Genomic DNA, 12,906 nt, shown 5'->3' with positions numbered 1-12,906 from the left:
AATAGCTATGGCTGACTCAAGGTCATTCCATAAAAATGAGATTGTGACCGCTGTGAGACTCTTGAGATTCAGAGTATAGGGTGGGATATAAATCCAATATTTTCTTCTTCAAGTCACAGCTGATCCTACTTAGTTTCTGAAATCTGACAATCTGAAATCTGAGCCATCCAGGTCAGAGCAAAAGCCACAGAGCAGCTCACAATCTCCTTTACCCTCCTCCCCCACAACAGACACCCTGTGAGGTGGGTGGGACTGAGAGAGCTCTTACAGCAGCTGCTCTTTCAAGGACAACTTCTATGAGAGCTATGGTTCACACAAGGCCATTACAGCAGGAGGAGGAAAAGGAAAAGAAAGAGGAGGAGGAGGAGGAGGAAAAGGAAGAGGAGGAGAAGGAGAAGAAGAAGAAAGGTGAATCGCAGAGTAGCTTACAATCTCCTTTTACCTTCCCCACCCCACAACAGACATTCCCCACCCCACAACAGACACCCCACAACAGACATGTAGGTGGGGCTGAAAGAGCTCTCCCAGAAGCTGCCCTTTCAAGGACAACTCCCATGAGTGCTATGGCTGACCCAAGGCCATTCCAGCAGCTGCAAGTGGAGGAGTAGGAAATCAAACCTGGTTCTCCCAGATAAGAGTCCGCACACTTAACCACTACACCAAACTGGCTCTCAGGAGACAGACACCCTGTGAGGTGGGTGGGGCTGAGAGAGCTCCCACAGAAGCTGCCCTTTCAAGTAAAACTCCTGCGAGAACTCTGGCTGACCCAAGACCATTCCATCAGGTGCAAGTGGAGGAGTGGGGAATCAAACCCGGTTCTCCCAGGTAAGAATCCACACACTTCACCAGTACACCAAACTGGCATACCAACCCTGTGGACTTCCTTGGTGGTCTCCCATTCACATACCAACCCTGGTTGATGTTGCTTAGCTTCTGAGATCTAATGAGATCGATCCATCCAGGCCAACAGAGTCAGCAATGCTGGTCACTGACATTTTGAGCCACTCAAGCCCTTCCTAAATTTCTCCAATCCCATAATCGTTCCAACTGTTTGAACATTTTACTTTAAAAAAAAAAAAGGTCTAAGAGCATAACAAATAATAAAACTGGCCAGATCTAAAAACTCTCTTTAATAACAAGCGAAAAAGCTGAATAGAACCCACTGGCTCGAGATTGGAAATGGCACAAGGCCGAGGAGAAATCCGGCACAGTTTTTCTGAAGAGAGAAGGAGGATGTTCAGCCGCTGTGGCTGTCTGCCCAGCCAGAAAGGAAGAGAAGGAACTTCTCTCTCTTCATGACTCAGCAACGTACCAAAACAGATGGGAGACCCACAAAGAGACCATTTCATTGCACGCATTTCCTTCCCACCTTTTGACTCCCGAGCCCCTGAGCTGGCGAGCGACAATACAAACGCTGTACAAAATCACGTTTTAAAAAAAAAATTTTTTAAATCATTTTGAACGCTATCTGCAAATAGCACATATGACAGCCTAAAAATACTTAATTCCCAAGCAATGCTTTTTTTTTGCCAGATGCAGAAGAGAAAGCACAGAGACAGCCCAGAAGCTGGTGAAGACACTGCTGTGCCAAACATCTGTCCGTCTCATAGTCTGAATTTCTAAGCATTTACCCAGAAGAAAGCTTCTCAAGTCCGACAGCATCTACAGGTTAATGGTGTAAATTCTTCGATGCAGGTAACAATTAAGAGGTTGCTGGAAGACACTGTCAAGGGGAAGGTTTGTGGCTTACGGACAGGGCACTTACAGGCCCAGAGTTAGGGGTTCGGGTGCCCCAGGCAGAGCCCTGCACTCACGCCCCCCCAAGGACCCTACTTTTTGCGTGCGCAGCCCAATGACATCACCAGACGTGCGTCATCAAGCCCCGCACGCTTCACACAAAAGCTCGACCTGCCCCTCTCCCGCTCCAAAGGGAGCCAGGAAGAAGAAGAAGAAGAAGAAGATATTGGATTTATATCCCGCCCTCTACTCTGAAGAGTCTCAGAGCGGCTCACAATCTCCTTTCCCTTCCTCCCCCACAACAGACACCCTGTGAGGTAGATGAAGATATTGGATTTATATCCCGCCCTCCACTCCGAAGAGTCTCAGAGCGGCTCACAATCTCCTTTACCTTCCTTCCCCACAACAGACACCCTGTGAGGTGGGTGGGGCTGGAGAGGGCTCTCACAGCAGCTGCCCTTTCAAGGACAACCTCTGCCAGGGCTATGGCTGACCCAAGGCCATGCCAGCAGGTGCAAGGGGAGGGGTGGGGAATCAAACCCGGTTCTCCCCGATAAGAGTCCGCACACTTAACCACTACACCAAACTGGCTCTCCAGTCTACTGGAGGCTGTCTACTTCAGAGGGAGCTGGGCAGGCACCGCGGGGATCGGCTTGACCGGGGGCGGGAGGGGGCACCCGGGCCCACCCCCCCAGTGAAGAGGCACCCCAAGCGGCCGCCTACCTCACCGACTCCCATGCACTGGCCCTGGGCACCGGCCCATGGTTAGAGGAAGCTGAGCTACTCAGGTGGAGGCTGGAGCACCTTAGTGAAGAAGTTTCAGGAGCTGGGAAAGTGAGAGCGTGGCCAGTAGCTTCCTGGCCACCATTCACAGCTTCATAGAGCTGACCTAGGATGCCAGAGACAGTGTGGTGTAAGGGTTATAGTGTCAGACTAGGATCTGGGTTTCATAGAATCCTAGAGTTGGAAGGGACCTCCAGGGTCATCTAGTCCAACCCCCTGCACAATGCAGGAAACTCACAAAGACCTCCCCCTAAATTCACAGGATCTTCATCGCTGTCAGATGGCCATCTAGCCTCTGTTGAAAAACCTCCAAGGAAGGAGAGCCCACCATCTCCCAAGGAGGAAGCCTCTTCCACTGAGGAATCGCTCTAACGGTCAGGAAGTTCATAGAATCATAGACTTGGAAGGGACCTCCAGGGTCATCTAGTCCAACCCTCTGCACAATGCAAGAAACTCACAAAGACCTCCCCCTAAATTCACAGGATCTTCATCGCTGTCAGATGGCCATCTAGCCTCTGTTGAAAAACCTCCAAGGAAGGAGAGCCCACCATCTCCCAAGGAGGAAGCCTGTTCCACTGAGGAATCGCTCTAACGGTCAGGAAGTTCTTCCTAATGTTGAGCCGGAAACGCTTTTGATTTAATTTCAACCCGATGGTTCTGGTCCTGCCTTCCAGGGCCACACAAAACAATTCCACACCCTCCTCTATAGGACAGCCCTTCAAGTACTTGAAGATGGTGATCCTATCACCTCTTAGCCGCCTCCTCTCCAGGCTAAACATGCCCAGCTCCTTCAACCTTTCCTCATAGGACTTGGTCTCCAGACCCCTCACCATCTTCGTCGCCCTCCTCTGGACCCCTTCCAGCTTGTCTATATCCTTCTTAAAATGTGGTGCCCAAAACTGAACACAAGACTCCAGGCGAGGTCTTACCAGAGCAGAGCAAAGCGACACCATCACATCACGTGATCTGGACACTCGACTTCTGTTGATACAGCCCAAAATTGCATTTGCCTTTTTAGCCACCTGGATGGTTCTGCAAGAAATTCCAATACATTCTAAGAAGGCTGGGGGGGAGGGGGGTGGGGCACACAACTCAGAGGGGCTGCACTTCAGCGCAAACAGAGCGGGAGTTGTAGATTTGGGCGGAGGGTGAAGAGAGGCTCTGGGGCTTATCGCAAAGAAGCTGGATTGACGTGGGGGGTGGGGGGGGGTGGCCTGGATTCGGTGCATCCGAGCCCTGAAGAAGACAAATGGGGCTGTCAGGCTGCGAGGCTAATTGCCTGCCAGGGGCTCATCTCGCTCTGCTCCGGGCTCATCTGTTTTCATCACGGTAGTCTAACAGGGTCCTTCAGCTACTGGGGGGGAGAGGGAGGGAACCAGCACAGAGGCCCTGCACTTCTTACCCCTGCTGCCGATTTGCCCACTGGTAGGGTTGCCAAGTCCGACTCAAGAAATATCTGGGGACTTTGGGGGTGGAGCCAGGAGACTTTGGGGATGGGGCCACAAGACTTTGGGGATGGGGCCACGAGACTTTGGGGATGGGGCCACGAGACTTTGGGGGTGGGGCCACGAGACTTTGCGGGTGGGGCCAAGAGACTTTGGGGACGGGGCCAGGAGACTTTGGGGGCTTGGGCCAAGAGACTTTGGGGACGGGGCCAGGAGACTTTGGGCGCGGGGCCAGGGGACTTTGGGCGTGGGCCAGGAGACTTTGGGGGGTGGGGCCAGGAGATTTTGGGGGTGGGGCCAGGATACTTTGGTGGTGGGGCCAGGGGACTTTGGGGTGGGGCCAGGAGACTTGGGGGCTGGGGCCAGGAGACTTTGGGGGGTGGGGCCAGGATACTTTGGTGGTGGGGCCAGGGGACTTTGGTGGTGGGGCCAGGAGACTTTGGGGTGGGGCCAGGAAACTTTGGGGGTGGGGCCAGGATACTTTGGGGGTGGGGCCAGGATACTTTGGGGGTGGGGCCAGGATACTTTGGTGGTGGGGCCAGGGGACTTTGGGGTGGGGCCAGGAGACTTTGGGGGTGGGGCCAGGAGACTTTGGGGGTGGGGCCAGGAAAACTTTGGTGGTGGGGCCAGGGGACTTGGGGGTGGGGCCAGGAGACTTGGGGGCGGGGCCAGGAGACTTGGGGGCTGGGGCCAGGAGACTTTGGGGGTGGGGCCAGGAGACTTTGGGGGTGGGGCCAGGATACTTTGGGGGTGGGGCCAGGGGACTTTGGAGTGGGGCCAGGGAGACTTTGGGGGTGGGGCCAGGATACTTTGGGGTGGGGCCAGGATACTTTGGGGGTGGGGCCAGGGGACTTTGGGGGTGGGGCCAGGAGACTTGGGGGCTGGGGCCAGGAGACTTTGGGGGGGGGGCCAGGAGACTTTTGGGGGCGGGTCAGGATTCTTTGGGGACGGGGCCAGGATTCTTTGGGGGTGGGGCCAGGGGACTTTGGGGGCAGGCCAGGATTCTTTGGGGGTGGGGCCAGGAGACTTTGGCGCAGGCCAGGAGACTTTGGGGGGCGGGGGACTTTGGGGGTGGGGCCAGGAGGACCTTGGGGCTGGAGTGGGGAGCAAGGGTGTGACAAGCACGATCGAATCCCGAAGGGAGTTCTGGCAATCACATTTAAAGGGACCGCAGGCCTTTTAAATGCCTTCCCCTTCAGCTACTGAGGGGGAGAGGGAGGGAACCAGCACGGAGGCCCTGTGCTTCTTACCCCTGCTGCCGATTCGCCCACTGGTAGGGTTGCCAAGTCCGACTCAAGAAATATCTGGGACTTTGGGGATGGGGTCAGGAGACTTTGGGGGTGGAGCCAGAAGACTTTGGGGGTGGAGCCAGGAGCAAGGGTGTGGCAAGACGGAGTTCTGGCCATCACATTGAAAGGGACTGCTCACCTTTTAAATGCCTTCCCACCTTTTGAAAATAATGAAGGACAGGGGCACCTTCTTCTGGGGCTCACAGAGCTGGACCCCCTGCTCCAATCTTTTTGAAACTTGGGAAGTGCTTTGAGGAGATGCACCGGAGGCTATGCTGAAAATCTGGTGCCTCTAGCACAAAAAACAGCCCCCACCCCAGAGCCTCAGACACCCAGGGATCAATTCTCCATTATACCCTATGGGAATCGGTCTCCATAGGGAATAATGGAGTCCCCAGCAGACATCCCCCCCCCCCGGGTTTTGATGGCCTTGAAGCAGGGGGGAGGGCCTCCAAACGGGGGATTCCCTGCCCCACCTTGAGATTGGCTACCCTAGCCCACTGTGGCCTCTGGACTCCCCCCCCCCCCCGTGCAGGCCAGTCTAGGGTGGGCCGCAAAGCGCCATGGGGTGTTCTGCAGCAGGCAGCTCCACCGGGTCAGCAAACTGCTGGGGTTCTGCAGAACCCACACTGCAGCTGCCCAGGTGGGATCATCCTTTACAGGGCAGCTGAAGAAGCAAAAAGGGGGGGGGGGGTGCAGCAGACAAGGAGTTTGTGCCTTTTGGAAGCTTGGCAAAGAGCTGACCTAGGGTTGCCAACTTCCAGGTGAGGCCTCGAATTACGACTGATCTCCAGAATGGTGGGTGTTGGTTCCCCTGGGGGAAGTGGCTGCTTTGGAGGGTGGGCACTACAACACCATGCTGAGCTCCCTCTCAAAAAGCCCTCCCCTCCCCAGGCTCCGCCCCCAAGTCCTCTCTCCTGAAGGCACACAAGTTGCAGCAGATTTACCCAGAGGAAAACACAAAAACAAGGAGGCAGAGGAGATTGGATTTATATCCCACCCTGTACTCTGAATCTCAGAGTCTCAGAGCGGCTCACAATCTCCTCTACTTTCCCCCCACACACACACAACACAACACCCTGTGAGGTGGGTGGGGTTGAGAGAGCTTTTTACAGCAGCTGCCCTTTCAAGGACAACTCCTAGGAGAGCTGACCCAAGGCCATTCCAGCAGCTGCCTATTTGCCTGGACCCTTTTGAGTTGGAGATGCTGGGGATTGAACCTGGGACCTTCTGCTTCCCAAGCAGATGCTCTACCACTGAGCCACCATCCCTCCCTAAAGTCAGTCTTGCCTACTCATACTGGCAGCAGCTCTCCAGGGTCTCCAGCTGATGTTTTTCATGCCTATTTCCCAGGACCCTTTCTAGTTAGAGATGCCAGGGATTGAACCTGGGACCTTCTAATTACGAAGTAGATGCTCTACCACTGAGCCACCATCCCTCCCTAAACTCAGTCTTGTCTACTCAGACTGGCAGCGGCTCTCCAGGGTCGCAAGCTGAGGTTTTTCACGCCTACTTGCCTGGACCCTTTTGAGTTGGAGATGCCGGAGTTTGAACCTGGGACCTTCTGCTTACCAAGCAGATGCTCTACCACTGAGCCACCATCCCTCCCTAAAGTCAGTCTTGTCTACTCAGACTGGCAGCGGCTCTTTCTCCAAGGTCTCCAGCTGATGTTTTTCACACCTATTTCCCAGGACCCTTTCTAGTTGGAGATGCCAGGGATTGAACCTGGGACCTTCTAATTACCAAGTAGATGCTCTACCACTGAGCCACCATCCCTCCCTAAACTCAGTCTTGTCTACTCAGACTGGCAGCGGCTCTCCAGGGTCGCAAGCTGAGGTTTTTCACGCCTACTTGCCTGGACCCTTTTTAGTTGGAGATGCCGGAGTTTGAACCTGGGACATTCTGCTTACCAAGCAGATGCTCTACCACTGAGCCACAGTCCCACCCTAAAGTCAGTCTTGTCTACTCAGACTGGCAGCGGCTCTCCAGGGTCGCAAGCTGAGGTTTTTCACGCCTACTTGCCTGGACCCTTTTGAGTTGGAGATGCCGGAGTTTGAACCTGGGACCTTCTGCTTACCAAGCAGATGCTCTACCACTGAGCCACCATCCCTCCCTAAAGTCAGTCTTGTCTACTCAGACTGGCAGCGGCTCTTTCTCCAGGGTCTCAAGCTGAGGTTTTTCACGCCTACTTGCCTGGACCCTTTTGAGTTGGAGCTGCCGGGGACTGAACCAGGGACCTTCTGCTTACCAAGCAGATGCTCTACCACTGAGCCACCGTCCCTCCCCATGCACCAGACTGGCTCTCAGGAGGATAACAGGTCCGCAGGATGGCCCTTCAGCTGCCAGTCGAAACGCTGCCGGTAACTGAGGCTTGGGCCCTTTGCAACTGTGAGCAGCACGCCTTTCCAAGTATTTCTTTGGCAGCGACACCCCCTCCTCCTCCCACCCCGCTAGGCTTCGTTAGCCGCTCATTTGCCGCTAGTGCCGCAAAGCGCAGGCAGCATCAGATTCTGATCTAATTGGCAGCAAGGTGGATCGTTCCAGGCTTTGTCCTTCCAAAAGGCATAAGCTCGCAGCTGGCCGAAACGGACGGCTCTTGGCCCAATGCAGAGCTGGGAGGAACCTCTCCTTTCCCCCTCCGTGAGGACAGGGAGCTTTTTAGACCAGGCGCTAAGGGGGCGGCCGCCTCCTCAGGCACACGGTGGGTTTCGGCAGTGACAGCAGTTAGAAGCAGAATCTGGTTTCCGAGAAAGATGGAGAAAGACTTGAAACGTTTAACACCTCCTTGGGGGGGGGGGGGGATTCTGGACAGAGGGACGCATAGCTGAAAATTGACGCATTCCGCATGGACCGCACACATTCCGTGCAAAAAGCAGGTTGCTACAGGCCACTCTCAACAGATTTGCATTAATAAAGAGAAGAAAATGCCATTTAGAACGATACACATCTAAATGTAGCATAAAATCAAGGACAGGCTAAAGAATAATCGTGTCAATACTTCTTTTATTTCTTCCCTAACCCTACAAACCCAGACAACCATCCTACTCAGCTGGATGACTGCCCACCAGCAAAAATAGATTTGCCTTAATTCACAAGGCGTGTGAAGCAAAGCAGTCTCCAGTCCTGGTCACCCTATCTCGGTTTTAAAACAATTTTATTTCAGTAACATATGGTAATAATCAATTCTTCGCATTATTAATTACTTCTTTTTATCTATCCCATATATTACTAACCCCGTTACTTGACCCCCACCGGTGTTATATACTTAAAATACTAATATTTAAAGGTACCACTAATAAAACAAAAATTTCTATTTTTCTTTCTTTTAAGACTTAATCATTATCAAAAATTGTCCAATGTCCTTTTATTTTCCACTCTTTTTCTATATAACTTCTAAACTTCTTCCACTCCAACTTAAAGGTTTCTAAATCACAGTCTTTTAAAATTCTTGTCAATTTGTCCATTTCACTCCATTTTATAACTTTTAGGATCCAGTCCCATTTCTCTGGTATTCTCTCTTCTGGTCACCCTATCTCAAAAGGGACTCTGCAGAGCTAGACCACCAGAGGACAGCCCCCCGCCCCCCCCGGCCACATCATGAACTCTTTTAAAAGCCTCCTAAGCTATAAGCTGCAGTACTTTCACAACCTGAGTTCGATCCCAGTGGAAGCTGGTTCAGGTAGCTGGTACCAGGTTGACTCAGCCTTCCATCCTTCCGAGGTCAGTAAAATGAGTATCCAGCTTGCTGGGGGGAAAGTGTAGATGACTGGGGAAGGCAATGGCAAACCACCCCGTAAAAAGCCTGCCGTGAAAACGTTGTGAAAGCAACGTCACCCCAGAGTCGGAAACGACTGGTGCTTGCACAGTGGACCTTTCCTTTCAAGAGCCCCATGGCGCAGAGTGTTAAAGCTGCACTACTGCAGTCCTAAGTTCTGCTCACAAACTGAGTTCGATCCCCGGCGGAAGCAAGGTTTTCAGGTAGCTGGCTCCAGGTTGACTCAGCCTTCCATCCTTCCGAAGTCGGTAAAATTAATCCCCAGCTTGCTGGGGGGAAAGTGTAGATGACTGGGGAAGGCAATGGCAAACCATGCCGTAAAAAGTCTGCCGTGAAAATGTTGTGAAAGCAGCGTCACCCCAGAGTCGGAAACGACTGGCGCTTGCACAGGGGGCTACCTTTACCTCTAAGCTATAAGAACAGACTTCCCCAGAAACCTCCTTCTTTGGAGGTTTTTAAACAGAGGCTACATGGCCATCTGACAGCAATACTGATTCTGTGAATTAAGCAGATCATGAGAAGGATCTATGATTGTAAGTTGCCACTGCCTCTTGCAGCAAAGACTTCCACTGGACAAAGAAGCACTGGACAAAGAAGCACTGTTATTTCTGGCCTTCTTTTATGGATCACTACACTATCGCAGAACGGGGCAAAAAAGTCGCCGCAAGAGCAGAGCGACAGAGAGCAGGAGAGAGACAGGATGGAGTTGATTCTTGAGATCGCATTTGAGAGAACAAAAAAGCCCCTAGGAAAGTTAAATGGAGAAGGAAGGAGGAAATTGAAAACACAAAAACTCCTGCCTAAACCAGCATTGGGAGGCAAAATATTTCCCCAGCAGCATCTTAAGGCTCTGAGTCACCGTGTAATACCTCACAGCAAGAAGATGAGACTCTTCGAGCAATACGCAGCCCATGCTGTGCAAACAACACAGTAAAAGCAAAGCAATTGTGGGGTAGGGGGAGATTGTGCGTCGCTCACTACACAGGCCCTCCAGTCAGACAGACCTAGCTGTTCTCCACACCACACCTGCCTTGGGGGAAAACGTTCATGTTAACACCAGATACCTGCCACTTGAGCGCTTGCAAGTTCCTGGGCCCAGTCCTCAAGGAGGAGAAAAGGGGACCCCTTCACTTGCACCCTGAATCATAGAATCATAGAGTTAGAAGGGACCTCCAGGGTCATCTAGTCCAACCCCCTACACAATGCAGGAAATTCACAAAGAATTCCCCTTAAATTCACAGGATCTTCATTGCTGTCAGATGGCCATCTAGCCTCTGCTGAAACACCTCCAAGGAAGGAGAGCCCACCACCTCCCGAGGAAGCCTGTTCCACTGAGGAACTGCTCTAACGGTCAGGAAGTTCTTCCTAAAGTTGAGCTGGAAACTCTTCCGATTTAATTTCAATCCATTGGTTCTGGTCCTACCTTCTGGAGCCACAGAAAACAATTCCACACCATCCTCTATAGGACAGCCCTTCAAGTCCTTGAAGATGGTGATCCTATCACCTCTCAGCCGCCTCCTCTCCAGGCTAAACATCCCCAGCGCCTTCAGCCTTTCCTCATAGGACTCGGTCTCCAGACCCCTCACCATCTTCGTCGCCCTCCTCTGGACTCCTTCCAGCTTGTCTAGATCCTTCTTAAATCCTTCTTGGCTACCCTGGGTAGCCAAGTTATTGCCTCCAAGTCTGCTATCACCAGGGAATAAAGATGACAATCCAGAGGGTTTTGTAGCCCGGCCTTCTGGGCAGGACACCTTACCCGGCAGCCTCACCATCTCCCCGCAAGGTCTCTTACTCCGAGAGTATGTGAGCAGCCAGGACGGCTAACAGCAGAGTGGGGATTCGAACCCTTCTCCCCCCCCCCCCAGCCACCACACCAGTCCAGGTTCCCACCCAGAGCCCCAGAGGGAGGCTGTGACCAAAAGCCTGCTGAACCCCCTGGTCATATCCTGCAGAAACAGGTCTATTGTGATGCCCAAAACTGGAGCAATTCCACACTTCCCAGAACAGGCATTCCAGGCAGCTGAACACACACACAACCACCACAAGGGAGGAACACACACCACAAGGGAGGGATGGTGGCTCAGTGGTAGAGCATCTGCTTTGGAAGCAGAAGGTCCCAGGTTCAATCCCCGGCATCTCCCAAAAAGGGTCCAGGCAAATAGGTGTGAAAAACCTCAGCTCGAGACCCTGGAGAGCCATGAATGGGGCTGTGGCTCAGTGGCAGAGCATCTGCTTGGGAAGCAGAAGGTCCCAGGTTCAATCCCCGGCATCTCCAAAAAAGGGTCCAGGCAAATAGGTGTGAAAAACCTCAGCTCGAGACCCTGGAGAGCCACTGCCAGTCTGAGAAGACAAGACTGACTTTGATGGACCAAGGGTCTGATTCAGTATAAGGCAGCTCCATATGTTCATATGTTCATGTTCACCCCCTGGGCATGGGGGTTTAAAGGCTGCTAGGAGTTATGCAGCTGAGTTACACTGGCAAAAAAAGCCTGAAAAACAACCCACTATCAGGCGGGCGTTGTGCCGGGTACAAGGAGCCATCCTAAGCAGCTGTTCGTTGGCATCAGGGGTTTTTTGTATAGCAGGAGCACCTTTGCCTATTAGGCCACACACCCCTGATGCAGCCAATCCTCCCGGACTTTACAGGGCCTACTGTGAGCTCCAGAAGAACTGGCTACATCAGGTTGCCAGGTCCAATTCAAGAAATATCTGTGGACTTTGAGGGTGGAGCCAGGAGATTTTGGGGGTGGAGCCAGGAGATATTGGGGGGGGGGGGTGGAGCCAGCAGCAAGGTTGTGACAAGCATGAATGAGCCCCAAAGGGAGTGCTGGCCATCACATTTAAAGGGACTGCACACCTTTTAAATGCCTTCCCTTCACAGGAAATCATGAAGCATAGGGGCGCCTACTTTGGGGCTCATAGAATTGGACCCCCTGGTCCAATCTTTTTGAAACTTGGGGAATGTTTTGAGGAAAGCCGCTGGATGCTATCCTGTAAATTTGGTGCCTCTACCACAAAAAAAAAAAAAAGACCCCTCCCATAGCTCCGGATACCCGCAGATCAATTCTCCATTCTTCCATGGGAATTGGCCTCCATAGGGAATAATGGAGTGCCCAGCAGACATTTTCCTCTCCCTCCCCGTCCCCCGCTTTCTGATGACTCTGAAGCAGGGGGAGGGCCTCCAAACTGGGGAATCCCCCGCCCCCACCTGGGGATTAGGCAACCCACAGAGACTCGCGGAAAAATGGAGCAGGGAACAAGGTATACACCTCCGCGAAAAACCAGCCTCCCAAAAATGTAACAAATGATACAAACGTTTATAAATACAGGAACCCAACAGATAAAGTGAAATTAATCATGAAACAGACAAAAGACCACGTTCACGCTCAAGTCCCTTTAGCGGCGAATTAACGCCAAGAAGGTGAGAAGAGTAGTCCCGGCCGTGGCAAAGGGAGGTCCTTCTAGGGAGTCCGACACTCCAGGACGTCTTCACGAATGTTAAAGATGAAAGAATCCGGTGCAGCGGGGCAGGAGAAGCGCAACAGGGCCGTACCTGATCCCGTTTCACTAACAAGCTTCTACGAGCTTCAATTTGATGCCCCTTGTCCAATGCACCTCCAGACAAGAACTCCACCCCACCTTTCCTTGCTTCCTTCTCTCCTTTCCACTCACCAACCAACCTACCTTCAGGACTAGCACGTGGCCTTTGTCTATTTCATGATCAATTTCACTTTATATGTTTGGTTGCTGTATTTATGAACATTTGTTATATTTTTTGGAGGCTGGTTTTTCACAGAGGTGGGAACCTTGTTCCCTGCTCTATCCCTGGAGGTTGGCAACCCTAGGCTTAATATGCAAAGGAGTTCCTGCTACAAAA

The 12,906-nt window shown here is 52.6% G+C and overlaps 1 protein-coding gene and 2 non-coding genes across 3 annotated transcripts in view; 1 reads left to right on the top strand and 2 right to left on the bottom strand.

The window, feature by feature from the left end:
• IL1RAP (interleukin 1 receptor accessory protein) overlaps positions 1-12,906 on the bottom strand; it is a 131,632-nt gene that overhangs the window by 109,629 nt on the left and 9,097 nt on the right. The window lies entirely within an intron of this gene.
• On the bottom strand, positions 6,621-6,693 carry TRNAT-CGU (transfer RNA threonine (anticodon CGU)). The gene has a single exon. It is a non-coding gene; the product is annotated as a tRNA-Thr (tRNA).
• Positions 11,095-11,171, top strand: TRNAP-UGG (transfer RNA proline (anticodon UGG)). Its single transcript has one exon. It is a non-coding gene; the product is annotated as a tRNA-Pro (tRNA).

Source organism: Heteronotia binoei, chromosome 6 (genome assembly GCF_032191835.1).
Source record: "Heteronotia binoei isolate CCM8104 ecotype False Entrance Well chromosome 6, APGP_CSIRO_Hbin_v1, whole genome shotgun sequence".
Lineage (NCBI taxonomy): Eukaryota > Metazoa > Chordata > Lepidosauria > Squamata > Gekkonidae > Heteronotia > Heteronotia binoei.
Note: the sequence above shows the minus strand (reverse complement) of the source record. Positions and strands in the feature narration are given on the sequence as shown.